We start from the raw sequence: 18259 nt of genomic DNA on the forward strand, positions 1-18259 counted from the left end.
AGGTTTAGGGATAGGTTGAGGGTGAATTTGAGAGTGAGGTTGAGCGTTTCGGTTAGGTAAATGTTAGGGTTAGGGTTAGGGTGAGGATTAGGTTAGGGTGAGGGTTAGCCCGAGAGTTAGGTTTAGGTTGAGTTTTAGTGTTAGGTTTAGTGTGAGGGTTAGGGTTACCGTGAGGGTTAGGGTGAGGTTGAGGGTTAGGGTTTGGGTTAGCGTTAGGGTGAAGTTTAGGGTAAGGGTTAGGGTGAGGGTCAGGTGGAGGGTTAGGTTTAGGTTTCAGTTAGTTTGAGGATTAGGTTTAGGTTTAGGGTTAGGGTTAGTGTGAGGGTAAGGGTTAGGGTGAGGTTGAGGGTGAGGGTGAAGGTTAGAGTTAGGGTGAGGGTTATCGTGAGGATTAGGGCTAGAGTTAGTTTTAGGGTAAGGGTTAGGGATAGGGTTAGTGTTTGAGTTAGGTTTTGGGTGAGGGTGAGGTTTAGGGTGAGGGTGAGGGTTAGGGTTAGAGTTAGGGTTAGGGTTAGGGTTAGTGTTAGGGTGAGGGTTAGGCTGAGGGTGAGACTGAGGGCGAGGGTTAAGATTAGGGTGAGGTTTAGGGTTAGGGTGAGGTTTAGGGTTAGAGTTAGGTTTATGGTGTGGGATAAGATTAGGGTTACGGTTAGGTTTAGGGCTAGGGTGATGATTAACGTTAGGCTTTGGGTTAGGGATTGTGTGAGGATTAGGATTACTGTGAGTGTTAGTGTTATGGTTAGGGTTAATGTTAGGGTGAGGTTAATGGTTAGGGTTAGTGTTAGTATGAGGGTGAGAGTTAGCGATAGGTTTAGGGCGAGGGTTAGCGTTAGGGTGAGGTTTAGGGTTAGGCTTAGGGTGAGGGTGAGGGTTAGAGTGACGTGAGGGTGAGGGTAAGGGTTAGTGTTAGGCTTAGGGTGAGGGTGAGGGTGAGGGTTAGTCTTAGGGTTATGGTGAGAGTGAGTTGTAGGCTGAGGGTGACGGTATGTGTTAGGTTTAGGGTTACTGTTGGGGTTAGGCTGAGGGTGAGGGTTAGGGTTATTATGAGGGTTAGGTTTAGGGTGAAGGCTAGGGTGAGGGTGAGGAATATGGTGAGGGTGAATGTGAGGGTGAGGGTGAAGTTTAGGGTGAGGGTTAGTGTGACGGTTTGGTTGACGACTATGGTGAGGGTTAGTGTTAGATTTAGGTTTAGGGTTATACTTAGGTTTAGGGTTAGGGTTAGAGTGAGGGTGAGGGTGAGGGTGAGGGTTAGGGTTAGGGTTAGGTTTAGGCTTAGGCTGAGGTTGAGTGTTTGGTTTAGGAGGAAGGTTATGGTGAGGCTGAGTTTTAGAGTGAGGGAGAGGGTTAGGGTTAGTGTGTGGGTTTGGGTCAGGATTAGGATTAGGGTTAGGGTGAGGGCTAGGGTGAAGGTGAGGTTTTGGGTTTGGGTTAGGCTTAGGGTGAGGGTTAGGGTTAGGTTTAGGGTGAGGGTTAGTTTGAGGGGTAGGTTTAGGGTTAGGGTGAGTGTTAAGTTTATTGTGAGGGTTAGGGTTAGGTTTAGGGTTAAAGTGAGGTTGATGGTTAGGGTGAGGGTTAGGCTGAGAGTGAAGATTAGGGTTAGCGTGTGTGTGAGGGTGAGGGTTAGGGTGAGGGTTAGTGTGAGGGAGAGGGTTAGGGTTTGGGGGAGGTTTAGGGTTCAGGTGAGGTTTAGGGATAGAATTATGGTTAGGGTGAGGGTGAGGGTGAGGGTTATGGTGTGGGTGAGGGTTAGCGTTATGGTGAGATTTAGGGTGAGGTTGAGAATTACGGTTAGCATTAGGGTTCGGGTGAGGTTTAGGGTGAGCGTTATTGTTAGGGTTAGGGTTAGTGTGACAGTGAGGGTTAGGGTTAGGGTTAGGGTGAGTGTTAGAGTCAGTTTGAGGTTTAGGGATAGAGGTAGACTAATGGTGAGGGTGAGGGTGAGTGTTAGGGTTAGGGTAAGGGTTAGTGTGAGGTTGAGGTTTTGGGTTAGGGTTAGAATTAGGATTAGGGTTAGCGTTAGACTGATGGTGAGAGTGAGGGTGAGGTTTAGGGTTATGGTGAGTGTTAGGGGTTGTGTTGGGTTTAGGCTGAGCGTGAGCGTGAGTGTGAGGGTTAGGTTTAGGGTTAGGGTGAGGGTTAGGTTTAGGGTTAGGGTTAGTATGAGGGTTAGGGTTAGGGTGAGGGTAAGTTTTAGGGTGAGGGTGAGACTTAGGGTTAGCATTAGGGTTAGCTTGAGGGTTAGGGTGAGGGTGAGGGTTATGGTTAGGGTGAGGGTGAGTTTTTGGTTTAGGGTTAGGGTTAGTGTGAGGTTTAGGGTGAGGGTTAGGTTTAGGGTTAGGTTTAGGTTTATGGTGAGGTTTAGGGTGAAGGTGAGGGTTAGGGTGATGGTTAGGGTTAGGGTTTCGGTTAGGGTTAGTGTTAGGGTGAGGGTGAGGGTTAGGATTAGAGTTTGGGTTAGACTGTGGGTGAGGGTGAGGGTGAGGGTTATGGTTATCATTAGGGTTAGGTTGAAGTTTAGGGTTAGTGTGAGGATTAGGGTTAGGATTAGGGTGAGGGTAAGAGTTAGGGTTTGGGTAAGGTTGAGAGTTAGGGTGAGGGTGAGGTTTAAGGTTAGGGTAAGGATTAGGGTGATGGTGAGTGTTAGGGTTAGGGTGAGGGTGACTGTGACAGTGAGGGTTAGGATTAGGGTTAGGGTTATTGTGAGGGTGAGGGTGAGTGTTAGGGTTAGGATAAATGTTAGGGTTTTGGTTAGGATGAGGGTGAGGGTGAGGTTGAAGGTGAGGGTTATGTTTAGGGTGAGGTTGAGGATGAGGGCTATGGTGAGAGTGAGGGTTAATGTGACCGTTAGGTTGAGGGTGAGGGTTAGGTTTAGGGTTTGGGTTAGCGTGAGCATATAGTTTAGGTTTAGGGTTAGGGTGAAGGTCAGGTTGAGGTTTAGGGTTAAGTTTTAGTTAGTGTGAGGATTAAGTTTAGGTTTAGGGTTAGGGTTAATTTGAGGGTTAGGGTTAGGGTCAGGTTTAGGATGAGGGTAAGGGTTAGGGTGAGAATTAGGGTAAGAGTGTTATTTAGGGTTAGCGTGAGTGATCGTGTGAGGATTAGGGTGAGCGTCAAATTTAGAGTTATGGTTAAGTTGAGGGTATGGGTTAGAGTTAGGGTATGTTTGAGGGTTATGGTTAGGTTTTTGGTTAGGTTTAGGGTTAGGGTGAGGGTTAGAGTTAGTGTTAGGTTTAGGGTTAGCGTTAGGGTTAGTGTTAAGTTTAGGGTTTGGGTGAGGGTGAGGATTAGGGTGAGGTGAGTGTGAGGGTTAGGTTTAGCGTTAGGGTTAGGTTGAAGCTTAGGGTTAGTGTGAGGTTAGGGTTAGGGTTAGGGTGAGGATTAGGGTTAGGATTTGGGTAAGGGTGAGGATTAGGGTGAAGGTGAGGGTTAGGATTAGAGTTTGGGTTAGGATGAGGGTGAGGGTGAGGATGAGGGCTAGAGTGAGGGTGAGGGTTAGGATGACATTGAGAGTGAAGGTGAGTGTTTCGGTTAGGTAAGGGTTATGGTTAGGGTTAGGGTTAGGATGAGGGTTAGGGTGAGGTGTAGGGTTAGGGATAGAGAAAGGGGTAGGTTTAGTGTGAGGGAAAGGTTTAGGGTTAGGGTTACCCTGAGGGTAAGTTTAACGGTGAGGTTTAGAATGTGGGTGAGGGTTAGGGTTAGGCTTAAGGTTAGTGAAAGGTTGAGGGTTAGGGTTAGTGTTAGGGTTAGGGTTTGGTTGAGTGTTAGGTTGAGGGTTTGGGTTAGGGTTATAGTTAAGGTTAGGGTGAGGGTTAGGGTGAGTGCTAGGGTTAGTCTTAGGGTTAGGATTTCGGTTAGCCTGAGGGCTAGGGTGAGGGTGAGAGTTAGGTTGAGGGTGAGGGTGAGGGTGACGGTTAGGGTGTCGGTGAGCGTTAGGGTAGTGTGAGGGTTAGGGTGAGGGTTACCGTTAGGCTGAGGGTGAGGGTGAGGATGAGGTTTAGGGTTTGGTTTAGGATTAGTGTGAGTGTTAGGGTTATGGTTAGTGTTAGGATGAGGTTTATGTTGAGGTGTAGGGTTAGGGTTGGTCTGAGGATGAGGCTGACTGTGAGGTTTAGGGTTAGTGTGAGAGTTAGGTTAGGTTTAGGGTGAGGGTGAGGGTTACGGTTAGGTTTAGAATGAGGGTGAGGGTGAGGTTCAGGTTTAAGGTGAGAGTTAGGGTTAGTGTGATTGTTAGGGTTAGTGTGAGTGTTAGGTTTAGGCTTAGGGTTAGAGTGAGGGTTAGGGTTAGGGTTAGGGTTATGGTGAGGGTTAGGTTGAGGGTGAGGGTGAAAGTGAGGGTTAGGGTGACAGTGAAGTTTAGGGTTAGGGTTAGGGTGAGGGTGAGGGTTAAGTTTAGGATTAGTGTTAGGTTAGGGTTAGGCTTAGGGTGAGGGTGAGGGGAAGGGTGAGGGTTTGGGTTAGGGTTAGGTTTAGGTTTAGGGTGAGCGTGAGTGTTAAGTTGAGGGTTAGGGCTAGGATGAAGGTTAGGGTGAGGGTTAGGTTTAGGGTTATGGTTAGGGTAGGGTAAGGATTAGGGTGAGGTTTAAGGTTAGTGTTTGGGTAAGGGTTAGCTTGAGTGTTAGGTTTAGTGTGAATTTTAGGGTTAGGTTAGGTTTAGGGTTAAGGTGAGTGTAAGGTTTAGGGTGAGGGTTAGAGTGAGTGTGAGGGTTAGGGTAAGGTTTAGGTTTAGGATTAGGGTCAGGGTGAGGGTGAGGGTTAGGGTTAGTGTGAGGGTTAGGCTGAGGGGTAGGGTTAGGGTTACGGTGAGGATGAGGTTGAGGGTTTCGTTTACATAAGGGTTAGGTTTAGGGTTAGGGAGATGATTAGGTTTTGGGTGAGGGTTAGGCTGAGGGTAAGTGTTAGGGTTTCGGTGAGGGTTAGGGTTAGGTTGAAGCTGAGGGTGAGGGTTTTGTTTAGGTAAGTGTTAGGTTTAGGGTTAGTGTTAGGTTTAGGTTTAGGGATAGGTTGTAGGTTAGAATGAGGGGTAGGTTTAGGATTAGAGTGAGTGTTAGCGTTAGTGTGAGGGTTATGTTTAGCGATAGGATTAGGGATAAGGTGAGGTTAAGGGTTCGGGTGAGGGTTAGGATGAGGGTGAGGTTTCCTGTTAGCTTTAGGGTTAGGGTGTTGGTTAGGGTGAGGGTTAGGTTTAGGTTTAGGTTGAGGGTGAGGGTGACGCTTAGGGTTAGGTTGAGTGTGAGGGTTAGGTTTACAGTTAGGGTGAGGGTGTGGGTTAGGTTTAGGATTAGTGTTAGGGTTAGGTTTAGGATGAGGGTTGCGGTTAGGTTTAGGGTTAGTGTGAGGGTTAGGGTTAGGTTTAGGGTTAGCTGGAAGGTGAGTGAAGGTTAGGTTTTATGGTTAGGCGTAGGGTGAAGCTGAAGTTAAGGTTAAGATTAGAGTTTGGGTTAGGGTTAGGCTGAGGGTGAGGGCGAGGTTTAGGGTTAGCTTGAGGGTTATGTTGAGGTTTAGGTTTAGGTTGAGAGTTAGGGTGAGGGTTAGGTTTAGGATTAGGGTGAGGGTTAGGGTGAGAGTAAGGGTTAGGGTGCAGGTTAGGTTAGGGTTAGGTTTAGGTTGAGGGTTAGAGTGAGGGGTATGGTTAAAGTTAGTATGAGCCTTATTGTTAGTGTGAGGGTTAGGGTTAGGTTTCGGTTTAGGGTTACCGTGAGGGTAAAGGTAAGGGTGAGGGTTAGGATGAGGGTGAGGGTTTGGTATAGTGTTAGGGTGAGGGTGAGTGTTAGGGTGAGGATGAGGGTTAGGGTTAGGATTAAGGTGAGGTTGAGGGTTAGAGTGAGGCTTAGGTTTAGGTTTAAGTTTAGGGTGAGGGTGAGGGTTATGGTTAGGTTAAGGGTTAGGGTGAGGGGTAGGGTGACGTTTAGGGTTCAGTTTTGATTAGGGTTAGGGTGAGGGTGATGTTTAGGGTTAGGGTTAGGGTGAGTGTGAGGGTGAGGTTTACTGATAGGTTTAGGGTTAGGGTGAGGGTGAGTGTTAGGTTTAGGATTAGTGTTAGGGTTAGTGTTAAGATTAAGGTTAGGGTGAGAGTAAGGGTTTGGGTTAGGGTCAGGGTTAGGGGGTGGGTGAGGGTGAGGGTGAGGTTTAGTGTGTGGGTGAGGGTTAGAGTTAGGGTGAGAGTTAGGGTGACGGTGAGTTTTAGGGTTAGGTTTATTGTAAGTGTTAGGGTGAGTCTTAGGGTGAGCGTGAGGGTTAGGGTTAGGTTTAGGGTTAGTGTTAGGTTTAGGCTTTGAGTGAGTGTTAGGATTAGGGTTAGGGTTAGGGTTAGGGTAGGGTGAGGGTTAGGGTTACTCTTTGGTTTAGGCTGTGGGCTAGGGTGAGTGTGAGGGTAAGGGTGAGGTTGAGGGTGAGGGTTAGAATGTCGGTGAGGGTTATGGTAGGGTGAGGGTTAGGGTGAAGTTTAGGGTTAGGGTGAGGTTAAGGGATAGGGTGAGGTTGAGTGTTAGGGTTAGGTTTAGGGTTAGGGTGAGGGTAATTGTTAGGGTGAGGGTTAGGATGAGGGTGAGGGTTTGGGTTAGGGTGAGGGTTAGGGTGTTATTTAAGGTTAAGATTAGGGATTGGGTTAGGCTTAGGTTCAGGGTGAGAGTTAGGGTGAGGGTAAGGGTTAGGTTGAGGGTGAGGATTAGGGTGAGGTTTAGTGTTAGGGTTAGGGTTAGGTTTAGGGTTTGGACTAGGGTGCGGGTGAGGGTTAGGGTGAGGGTGAGGCAGAGGCTTAGGTTTAGGGTATGGGTGAGGGTTAGAGTTGGGGTGAGGTTTGCGGTGAAGGTGAGGGTTAGGATGAGGGTGAGGGTTAGGGTTAGTGTGAGGGTTAGGTTTAGGATTAGAGTTAGGGTGAGGGTAAGGGTTAGGGTGAGGGTTAGGATGAGGGTGAGGAACAGGGTTAGGGTGAGGGTTAGGGTGATTTTTATGGTTAGGGTTAGGGTGGGGGTGAAGTTGAGGGTTATGGTTAGGGTGAGAGTGACAGGTTTAGGGATAGGGTGAGGGTAAGAGTTAGGTTTAGGATTAGTTTTAGGGTTAGGATTAGGCTTACTGTGAGGGTGAGGTGTTGGGTGAGGGTTTGGGTCAGGGTTAGGGTTAATGTGAGTGTGAAGGTTAGGGTGAGGGTTAGGGTTAGGGTTTGGGTCAGTGTTATTGTGAGGGTGAAGTTTAAGTTTAGGTTTAGTTTTAGGGAAGGGTGAGGGGAAGGGTTATGGTGAGGGTTAGTTTTAGGCTGAGGGTGAGGTTGAGGGTTAGGTTTAGGATTTGTCAGTGTGTTAGGGTGAGGGTTAGGATGTCCGTGAGGGTTAGGGTTGGGTGAGGGGTAGGGGGACAATGAGAATTAGGGTGAGGGTGAGAGTTAGGGCTATGGTTAGGGTTAAGGTTAGGGTCAGGTTGAGGATTAGGGTTATGGTTATGGTTAGGATGAGGGTTAGGGTGAGGGGTAGGTTTAGGGATAGGTTAAGGTTTAGCGTGAGGGTAAAGTTTAGGGTGAGGATTAGGGTTAGGTTTAGGTTTAGGGTGTGGGTAAATTTTATGGTGAGGGTTAGGATGAGGGTGAGGGTTAGGTTTAGGGTGATGTTTATGGTCAAGTTTAGGGTTAGGGTTAGTGTTATGGTGTGGGTGAGTGTTAGGGTGAGGTTGATGTTTTAGGTTAAGTTTAGGGATGTTTTAAGGTTAGGATGTCGGTGAGGGTTATGGTAGGGTGAGTGTTAGGGTGAAGGTTAGGGTTACGATGAGGTTAAGGGTTAGGGTGAGAGTGAGGGTTAGGGTTAGTTTTAGGGTTAGGGTGAGGGTAATTGTTAGGGTGAGGGTTAGGATGAGGGTGAGGGTTAGGGTAGGGTGAGGGTTAGGGTAGGGTGAGGGTTAGGGTGAGTGTAAGGGTTAGGTCGATGGTGCTGATTAGGTTTGCGGTTAGGATTAGTTTGAGGGGTAGGGTTAGGGTTAGGGTGAGGCTTAGGTTTAGTGTGAGGGTTATGGTTAGGGATAGGGTTAGGGTTAGGGTTAGGGTTAGGATGAGAAAAGGGAGAGAGTAAGGTTTAGGGTTAGCATAAGTGTTAGGGTGAGGGTTAGGGTTAGGTTTAGGGATAGAATGAGGGATGGGTGAGTGTGAGGGTTGGGCTGTGGGTGAGGGTTAGGGTCAAGGTGAGGGTTAGGTTGACGGGGAGGGTTAGAGTGAGGGCGAAGGTTAAGGTTAGGGTTAGGGTGATGGTTAGGGTGAGGGGTATAGTTAGGGTTAGGGTGAGGGTTAGGATTAGTGTGAGGGTTAGGGTTAGGGTTAGACTGAGGGTAAGGGTTAGGGTGAGGTTTATGATGAGGTTTGGGTTAGTGTTAGAGTTAGGGTTAGGTTGAGGGTTAGGATGAGGTTTGGAGTTAGGGTGAGGGTGAGGGTTAGGGTGAGGGTTAGGGTTAAGGTGAGGGTGAGGGTTAGGGTTAGGTTTAGGGTTAGAATTAGGGTGAGGGTGAGGAATAGGGTTACGATTAGGGTTAGGGTTAGGCTGAGGGTGAGGGTGAGTGTTAGGGTTAGGGTTAATATTAGGGTGAGTGTTAGGGTTAGGCTCAGTGTTAGGATGAGGGTTAAGTTGAGGGGTAGGGTTAGGGTTAGAGCAAGGGCTAGGGTTAGGGTGAGGGTAAGGGTTAGGGTGAGGGTTAGGATGAGGGTGAGAGTGAGGGTGAGGTTTAGGGTGTGGGTTAGGTTTAGGGTTAGGGTCAGGGTTAAGGTTAGGGTGAGGGTTAGGGTTAGGCTTAAAGTGAGGTTGAGGCTGAGTCTGAATTTTAAGGTGAGGGTGAGGGTGAGTGTTAGGGTGAGGTTTAGGGTTCAGGTTAGGGTTAGGTTGAGGGTGAGGGTGAGGGTTAGTGTATGGATTAGTGTTAGGGTTAGGGTTATTCTGAGGGTGAGTATGAAGATGAGGGTGAGTGTTAGTGTTCGGTTTAGGGTGAGGGTTAGGTTTATTGTGAGCGTTAGGGTGAGGATGAGGGTAAGGGTTAGGTTGAGGGTTTGGGTGATGGGGAGGCTTAGAGTTAGGGTTAGGGTTAGGGTGAGGATTAGTGTGAGATTTAGGCTTAAGTTTAGGGTTACTTTTAGGGTGAGGGTTAAGGTTAATGTTAGGGTTAGGTTTAGGGTGAGGGTTAGGGTTAAGGTTAGGGTTAGGGTTAGGGTGAGATTTACGGTTAGGTTTAGGTTGAGGGTTAGGTTTAGGGTGAGGTTTAGGGTTAGGTTTAGTGTTAGGGTGAGGGTGAGGGTGAGGGTTAGGGTTGGGGTTAGGGTTAGGGTGAGGGTGAGGTTAGGGTAAGGATTAGGGTTTGGGTTAGGGTTAGGCTGACAGTGAGGGTGAGGGCTAGGGTTAGCATGAGGGTTAAGTGTAGGGTTAGGTTTAGGCTGAGGTTTAGGGTGAGGGGTAGATTTAGGGTTAGGGTGAGGGTGAGGGTGAGGGTTAGGATGAGGGGTATAGTTAGGGTTAGTTCGAGCCTTAGTGTTAGGGTTAGGGTTAGGGTTAGGTTTAGGGTTTCCATGATGGTACGGGTAAGGGTGTGGGTTAGGATGAGGGTGAGGTTTAGGGACAGTGTTTGGGTGAGATTGAGGTTAGGGTGAGGAATAAGGTTAGTGTTAGGGTGAGGGTTTGGGTGAGTGTAGGATGTGGGTGAGGGTTAGGGTTCGGGTTAGGATTAGGGAAGGGTGAGGGTAAGGGTTATCGTGAGGGTTAGTGTTAGACTGAGGGTGAGAGTGAGTGTGAGTTTTAGGGTTAGGTTTAGGATTAGTTTGAGTATTAGGGTGAGGGTTAGGGTTACAATGAGGTTTAGGGTGAGGGGTAGGGTTAGGGTTAGTTTGAACGTGAGGGTGAGGGTGAGGTTTAGGTTTAGGGTGAGGGTTAAGGTTAGGGTTAGGGTGAGGGTTAGGGTTAGGGTTACGGTGAGGCTGAGGGCTAGGCTGAGTGCGTGAGTTAGCTTGAGGGTGAGCATGAGGGTTAGGGTGTCGGTGAAAGTTAGGGTAGGGTGAGGATTAGGAGGACGTTGAGGGTTAGGATGACGGTGAGGGTTAGAGTTATGGTTAGGGTTAGGGTTAGTTTCAGGTTGAGAATTAGGGTTACGGTTAGGGTTAGGTTGAGGGGTACGTAGGTTTAGGGTTAGGTTTAGGGTTAGCGTGATGGGAAGTGTTAGGTTGAGGGTGAGGGTTAGGGTTAGGATTAGAGTTAGGGTGAGGGTAATTGTTAGGGCGACGGTTAGGATGAGAGTGAGGGTTAGGTTTAGGGTGATGTTTAAGGTTAAGTTTAGGGCTAGTGTTAGGGTTAGGGTGAGGGTGAGGGTTAGGGTGAAGGTAGGGGTTAGGTTGAGGTTGCGGATTAAGGTTACGGTTATGGTAAGTGTTAGGGGTAGGGTTAGGGTTAGGGGTAGGGTTAGGTTTAGTGTGAGGGTTATGGTTAGGGATAGGGTTAGCTTGAGGGTAAGGTTCAGGATGAGGTTAGGGTGAGAGTAAGGTTTAGGGTTAGCATGAATCTTAGGGTGAGGGTTAGGGTTAGGTTTAGGGATAGGATGAAGGTTGGGTGAGGTTGAGAGTTGGGCTGTGGGTGAGTGTTAGGGTAAAGATGAGGGTTAGGTTGTCGGGGAGGGTTAGACTGAGAGCAAGGGTTAAGGTTAGGGTTAGGGTGATGGTTAGGGATCATATTAGTGTTATGGTGAGGGTTAGAGTGAGGGGTATAGTTAGGGTTAAGGTGAGGGTTAGGATTAATGTGAGGGTTAGGGTTAGGTTCAGGGTTAGAGGGAGGGTAAGGGTTAGGGTGAGGTTTAGGGTGAGGTTTAGGGTGTGGTTTAGGGTTACTGTTAGAGTTAGGGTTAGGTTGAGGGTTACGGTGAGTTTTAGAGTTAGGGTGAGGGTGAGGGTTAGGTTTAGGGTTATATTTATAATTAGGGTGAGGGTGAGGTTGAGGAATAGGGTTAGGATTAGGGTTAGGGTTAGGGTTAGGCTGAGGGTGAGGATTAGTGTTAGGGTTAGGATAAGGCTGAGGTTTAGGGTTAGGGTTAGGGTGAGGCTAGGGTGAATGTAAGGGTTAGGGTGAGGTTTAGGGTTAGGGTTAGGTTCAGGTTGAGGGTTAGGGTGAGGGGTATAATTGGGGTTAGTGTGAGCCTTAGTGTTAGTGTGAGGGTTAGGGTTAGGGTTAGGTTTAGGGTTACCGTGAGGGTAAGGGTAAGGGGGAGAGTTAGGATGATGGTTTGGGTTAGGGAAAGGGTTAGGGTGAGGGTGAGTGTTAGGGTGAGGATGAGGGTTAGGGTTAGGGTTAGGATGATGGTTAGGGTTAGGGTGAGGGTTAGGGTTAGGTTTAGAGTTAGGGTTTTGTTTAGGGTTAGGTTGAGGGTGAGGTTTAGAGTTAGGGTTAGGGTGAGTGTCAGGGTGAGGTTTACTGCTAGGTTTAGGGTTAGGGTGAGGGTGAGTGTTAGGTTTAGGATTAGTGTTAGGGTTAGTGTTAGGCTTAGGGTTGGTGTGAGGGTGAGGGTTAGGGTTAGGGTGAGGGTTAGGGTTAAGTTTAGGGTGCAGGTTAGGGTTAGGGTGATTTTTAGTGTGAGGGTAAGTGTGAGGGTGAGGGTGTGGGTGAGGGTTAAGGTTTGGGTGAGGTTTATGGTTAGGGTGAGTTTTAGGGTGATTGTGTGTTTTAGGGTTAGGTCTAGAGTAAGTGTTAGGGTGAGTGTTAGGTTGAGCGTGAAGTTTAGGGTTAATTTTAGGGTTAGTGTTAGGGTTAGGCTTTCGGTGAGTGTTAGGGTTAGGGTTAGGGTTAGGGTAGGTTGAGGGTAAGATTTAGGGTGAGGGTTAGGGTTAGGCTGAGGGTGAGTGTGAGGGTGAGGGTTAGGGTGAGGTTAAGGTTGAGGGTGAGCGTTAGGGTGAGGGTGAGGGTTAAGGTTAGAGTTAGGATTAGGGTGAGTGCTAGGGTGAGGGTGAGGGTTAGGGTGATTGTGAGGGTGAAGGTGAGGGTTAGGGTGAGGGCTAGGGTTAGCGTTTGGGTTAGGGTGAGGTGGAGTCTGAGGCTGAGTTTTAAGGTGTGGGTGAGGGTGAGTGTGAGGGTTTGGGTTAAGGTTCAGGTTAGGGTTGGGTTGAGGGTGAGGGTGAGGGTTAGTGTATGAATTAGTGTTAGTGTTAGGGTTATTCTGAGGGTGAGTATGAAGGTGAGGGTGAGTGTTAGTGTTCGGTTTAGGGTGAGGGTTAGGTTTATTGTGAGGGTTAGGGTGAGGATGAGGGTAAGGGTTAGGTTGAGGGTTTGGGTGATGGGGAGGCTTAGAGTTAGGGTTAGGGTTAGGGTGAGGATTAGTGTGAGATTTAGGCTTAAGTTTAGGGTTACTTTTAGGGTGAGGGTTAAGGTTAATGTTAGGGTTAGGTTTAGGGTGAGGGTTAGGGTTAAGGTTAGGGTTAGGGTTAGGGTGAGATTTACGGTTAGGTTTAGGGTGAGGGTTAGGGTTAGGGAGAGGTTTAGGGTTAGGTTTAGTGTCAGGGTGAGGGTGAGGGTGAGGGTTAGGTTTAGGGTTAGGGTTAGGGTGAGGGTGAGGTTAGGGTAAGGATTAGGGTTTGGGTTAGGGTTAGGCTGACAGTGAGGGTGAGGGCTAGGGTTAGCATGAGGGTTAAGTGTAGGGTTAGGTTTAGGCTGAGGTTTAGGTTAGGGGTAGATTTAGGGTTAGGGTGAGGGTGAGGGTGAGGGTTAGGGTGAGGGGTATAGTTGGGGTTAGTGTGAGCCTTAGTGTTAGTGTTAGGGTTAGGGTTAGGTTTAGGGTTTCCATAATGGTAAGGGTAAGGGTGTGGGTTAGGATGAGGGTGAGGTTTAGGGACAGTGTTTGGGTGAGATTGAGGTTAGGGTGAGGAATAGGGTTAGTGTTATGGTGAGGGTTTGGGTGAGTGTAGGATGTGGGTGAGGGTTAGGGTTAGGGTTAGGGAAGGGTGAGGGTAAAGGTTATCGTGAGGGTTAGTGTTAGACTGAGGGTGAGGGTGAGGTGAGGTTTAGGGTTAGGTTTAGGATTAGTTTGAGTGTTAGGGTGAGGGTTAGGGTTACGATGAGGTTTAGGGTGAGGGTTAGTTTGAAGGTGAGGGTGAGGGTGAGGTTTAGGGTTAGGTTGAGGGTTAGGGTTAGGGTTAGGTTTAGGGTGAGGGTTAGGGTTAGGGTTAGGAGGAGGGTTAGGGTGAGGGTTAGGGTTAGGGTTAGTGTGAGGGTTAGGGTTAGTGTGAGGGTTAGGGTTAGGGTTAGGTTTAGGGTTAGGGTGAGGGTTAGGGTTAGGGTTACGGTTAGGCTGAGGGCTAGGCTGAGTGCGTGAGTGAGGTTGAGGGTGAGCATGAGGGTTAGGGTGTCGGTGAAGGTTAAGGTAGGGTGAGGATTAGGAGGACGTTGAGGGTTAGGATGACGGTGAGGGTTAGAGTTATGGTTAGGGTTAGGGTTAGGTTCAGGTTGAGGATTAGGGTTACGGTTAGGGTTAGGATGAGGGTTAGGTTGAGGGGCAGGTTTAGGGTTAGTTTTAGGGTTAGCGTGAGGGGAAGTGTTAGGGTGAGGGTGAGGGTTAGGGTTAGGATTAGAGTTAGGGTGAGGGTAATTGTTAGGGCGACGGTTAGGATGAGAGTGAGGGTTAGGTTTAGGGTGATGTTTAAGGTTAAGTTTAGGGCTAGTGTTAGGGTTAGGGTGAGGGTGAGGGTTAGGGTGAAGGTAGGGGTTAGGTTGAGGTTGCGGATTAAGGTTACGGTTATGGTAAGTGTTAGGGGTAGGGTTAGGGTTAGGGGTAGGGTTAGGTTTAGTGTGAGGGTTATGGTTAGGGATAGGGTTAGCTTGAGGGTAAGGTTCAGGATGAGGTTAGGGTGAGAGTAAGGTTTAGGGTTAGCATGAATCTTAGGGTGAGGGTTAGGGTTAGGTTTAGGGATAGGATGAAGGTTGGGTGAGGTTGAGAGTTGGGCTGTGGGTGAGTGTTAGGGTAAAGATGAGGGTTAGGTTGTCGGGGAGGGTTAGACTGAGAGCAAGGGTTAAGGTTAGGGTTAGGGTGATGTTTAGGGTTCATATTAGTGTTACCGTGAGGGTTACAGTGAGGGGTATATTTAGGGTTACGGTGAGGGTGAGGGTTAGAGTGAGGGGTATAGTTAGGGTTACCGTGAGGGTTAGGATTAATGTGAGGGTTAGGGTTAGGTTTAGGGTTAGAGGGAGTGTAAGGGTTAGGGTGAGGTTTAGGGTAAGGTTTAGGGTTACTGTTAGAGTTAGGGTTAGGTTGAGGGTTACGGTGAGTTTTAGAGTTAGGGTGACGGTGAGGGTTAGGTTTAGGGTTATATTTAGAATTAGGGTGAGGGTGAGGTTGAGGAATAGGGTTAGGATTAGGGTTAGGGTTAAGGTTAGTCTGAGGGTGAGGATTAGTGTTAGGGTTAGGTTTAGGATGAGTGTTAGTGTTAGGCTTAGGGTTAGGATGAGTGTTAAGTTGAGGGGTAGGATTAGGGTTAGGTTCAGGGTTATGGATAAGGGTTAGGGTTAGGGTTAGGATAAGGCTGAGGGATAGGGTGAGGGTTAGGGTTAGGGTGAGGCTAGGGTGAATTAAAGGGTTAGGTTGAGGTTTAGGGTTAGGGTTAGGTTAAGGTTGAGGGTTAGCGTGAGGGGTATAATTGGGGTTAGTGTGAGCCTTAGTGTTAGTGTGAGGGTTAGGGTTAGGTTTAGGTTTAGGGTTACCGTGAGGCTAAGGGTAAGGGGGAGGGTTAGGATGATTTTTTGGGTTAGGGAAAGGGTTAGGGTGAGGGTTAGGGTTAGGTTTAAGGTTAGGATTTTGATTAGGGTTAGGTTGAGGGTGAGATTTAGGGTTAGGGTTAGGGTGAGTGTCAGGGTGAGGTTTACTGCTAGGTTTAGGGTTAGGGTGAGGGTGAGTGTTAGGTTTAGGATTAGTTTTAGGGTTAGTGTTAGGCTTAGGGTTGGTGTGAGGGTGAGGGTTAGGGTTAGGGTGAGGGTTAGGGTTAGGGTTAGTGTGCAGGTTAGGGTTAGGGTGATTTTTAGTGTGAGGGTATGGGTGAGGGTGAGGGTGTGGGTGAGGGTTAGGGTGTGGGTGAGGTTTATGGTTAGGGTGAGTTTTAGGGTGATTGTGTATTTTAGGGTTAGGTTTAGGGTAAGTGTTAGGGTGAGTGTTAGGTTGAGCGTGAGGTTTAGGGTTAATTTTAGGGTTAGTGTTAGGGTTAGGCTTTCGGTGAGTGTTAGGGTTAGGGTTAGGGTTAGGGTTAGGGTAGGTTGAGGGTAAGATTTAGGGCGCTGGTTAGGGTTAGGCTGAGGGTGAGTGTGAGGGTGAGGGTAAGGGTTAGGTTCAGGGTTAGGTTGAGGGTTAAGGTGATCTGTATAGTTAGGGTTAGGGTTACGTTTAGAATTAGGGTGTATGTGAGGGTGAGGAATAGGGTAAGGATTAGTGTTAGGGTTAGGGTTAGGCTGAGGATCAGTGTGAGTGTTAGCGTTAGGGTTAGGGTGAGTGTTAGGGTTAGGCTTAGGGTTAGGATGAGGGTTAAGGTGAGGGGCAGTGTTAGGATAGGTTGAGGGTTAGGGTTAGTGTGAGGGTAAGGGTTAGGGTGAGGGTAAGGTTGAGGGTGAGCGTTAGGTTGAGGGTGAGGGTTAGGTTTAGAGTTAGGATTAGGGTGAGTGCTAGGGTGAGAGTGAGGGTTAGGGTGATTGTGAGGGTGAAGGTGAGTTTTAGGTTAGGTCTAGGATTAGTGTTAGGGTTAAGGTTAGTCTTAGGGTGAGGGTGAGGGGTTGGGAGAGGGTTTGGATTAGGGTTAGGGTGAGGGTGAGGGTGAAGGTTAAGATGAGGGTTAGTGTTAGTGTTAGGGTTAGGGTTATTATGAGGTTTAGGGTGAGGGGTAGGTTTAGAGTTAGTGTGAGGATGAGGGTGAGTGTGAGGTGTAGGGTAAATGTGAGGGTTAGGTTTAGGGTTAGGGTGTGGGTGAAGGTTAGGGTTATGTTTAGCATGAGTGTTAGGGTGAGGGTTAGGGTTAGTCTTATTGTGAGGGTTATGTTTAGTGTGAGGGTTAGCGTTAGTGTTAGGGTTAGGGTTATAGTGAGGTTAAGGGTAAGGGTGAGGTTTAGGATGATGTTAAGGGTTATGGTTAGTGTTAGGGTGAGGATTAGGGTGAGGGTTAGGATGAGGTTGAGGTTTATGATTAGGGTTAGGGTTAGGGTGAGTTTTATGGTGAGGGTTAGGGTAAGGGTTAGGGTGAGGGTGAGGATTAGGGTGAGTTTAAGATTTAGAGTGATGGTTAGGTTTAGCATTAGGGTTAGGTTGAGTGTGAAGGTTAGGGTGAGGGTTAATATGACGCTGAGGTTTAGGGTTAGGGTTAGAATTAGGGTGAGGGCTAGGGTTAGGTTTTGGGTTAGGCTGAGGGCTAGGTTGAGGGTGAGGTTGAGGGTGAGCGTGAGCGTGAGTGTTAGGGTGTCGGTGATGATTAAGGTGGGGTGAGAATGAGGGTTAGGATTAGGGTTAGGGTTAGGTCAGGTTGAGGATTAGGGTTACAGATAGGGTTAGGATGAGGGTTAGGGTGAGGGTAGCGTTAGGGTTTGGGTTAGGATGAGGGTAAGGGTTAGGGTGAGGGTGAGGTTAGGGTTAGGTTTAGGGGTAGGGTGAGGGTAATTGTTGGGGTGAGGGTGAGGATGAAGGTGAGGGTTAGGTTTAGGGTAAGAGTTAGGGTGATGTTTAAGTTTAAGGTTAGGGGTTGGGTTAGGTTTAGGTTCAGGCTGAGGGTTAGGGTGAGGGTAAGGGTTAGGTTGAGGGTGAGGATTAGGGTCAGGTTTAGGGTTAGGGTTAGATTTAGGTTTAGGGTGAGGACTAGGGTGAGGGTGAAGTTTAGGGTGAGGGTGAGGGTGAGGGTTAGGTTTAGGGTATGTGTGAGGGTTAGGTTTAGGGTGAGGGTTATTGTTAGTTATGAGGATTAGGGTTAGGGTAATTGTTAGGATAAGGGTTAGGTTGAGTGGTAGGGTTAGGATTAGTGTCAGGTTTAGGGTTAGTGTGAGGCTTAGGATAAGGTTTAGATTTAGGGTGAGGGTAAGTGTTAGGGTGAGGGTTAGGATGAAGGTGAGAGTTAGTGTTAGTGTGAGGGTTAGGGTGATGTTTAAGGTTAGGTTAGGTTTAGAGTTACGATGAGGGTGAGGGTGAGGGTTAGGTGTAGGGTTAGGTTTAGGGTGCGGGTTAGGTTTAGGGATAGGGTGAGGGTGAGTGTTAGGTTTAGGATTAGTCTTAGGGTTAGGGTTAGTCTTAGTGTGAGGATGAGGGGTAGGGTGAGGGTTTGGGTTAGGTTTAGGGTTAGGGTGAGGGTGAGGGTTAGTGTTAGCGTTTGGGTTAGGGTGAGGTTGAGTCTGAGGCTGAGTTTTAAGGTGTGGGTGAGGGTGAGTGTGAGGGTTTGGGTTAAGGTTCAGGTTAGGGTTGGGTTGGGGGTGAGGGTGAGGGTTAGTTTTAGGCTGAGGGTGAGGTTTAGGATTAGGTTTAGGATTAATGTGAGTGTTACGGTTAGGGTTAGGGTTAGCATGAGGGTTAGGGTGACAGGTAGGGTTAGGGTTAGGTGGAGGGTGAGGGTGAGGGTGAGGTTTAGGGTTAGGTTGAAGGATAGGATTAGAGTTAGGTTGTGGGTGAGGGTTAGGGTTAGGATTAGGGTAAGAGTCAGAGTTAGGCTTAGTGTGAGGGTTAGGTTTAGTGTGAGGGTTCGGGTTAGTGTTAGGGTTAGAATTAGGGTGTGGGTGAGGAATAGGATAAGATTAGGGTTAGGGTTAGGGTTAGGCTGAGGGTGAGTGTGAGTGTTAGGGTCAGTGTTAGGTTTAGGTTGAGTGTTAGGGTTAGGCTTAGGGTTACGATAAGGGTTAAGTTGAGGGTTAGGGTAGGGTGAGGTTTAGGGTGAGGGTTAGGGTTAGGCTGATGGTGAGGGTGAGGGTGATGTTTAGGGTTAAGTTTAGGGTTAGAATTTGGGTGAGTGTGAGGGTTAGGAATATGGCTGTGATTAGTGTTAGGTTTAGGGTTTGGCTGAGGGTCAGGTTGAGTTTTAGGGTTAGTGTTAGGATAAGGGTCAGGGTTACAGTTAGGATGAGTGATAAGGTGAGGGGTAGGGTTAGGGTTAGGTTGAGGGTTAGGTTTAGGATGAGGGTAAGTGTTAGGGTGAGGGTTAGGATTTGGGTGAGGGTTAGGGAGAGGGTTAGGGTAAAGGTGAGTGTTAAGTTTAGAGTTAGGATAAGGGTGAGGGCTAGGGTGAGGGTGAGGGTTAGCCTGAGGGTGAGGGTGAGGGTTAGGG

This window comes from Dipodomys merriami, unplaced genomic scaffold (assembly GCF_024711535.1).
Source record: "Dipodomys merriami isolate MVZ:Mamm:240054 unplaced genomic scaffold, mDipMer1.0.p SCAF_107, whole genome shotgun sequence".
Lineage (NCBI taxonomy): Eukaryota > Metazoa > Chordata > Mammalia > Rodentia > Heteromyidae > Dipodomys > Dipodomys merriami.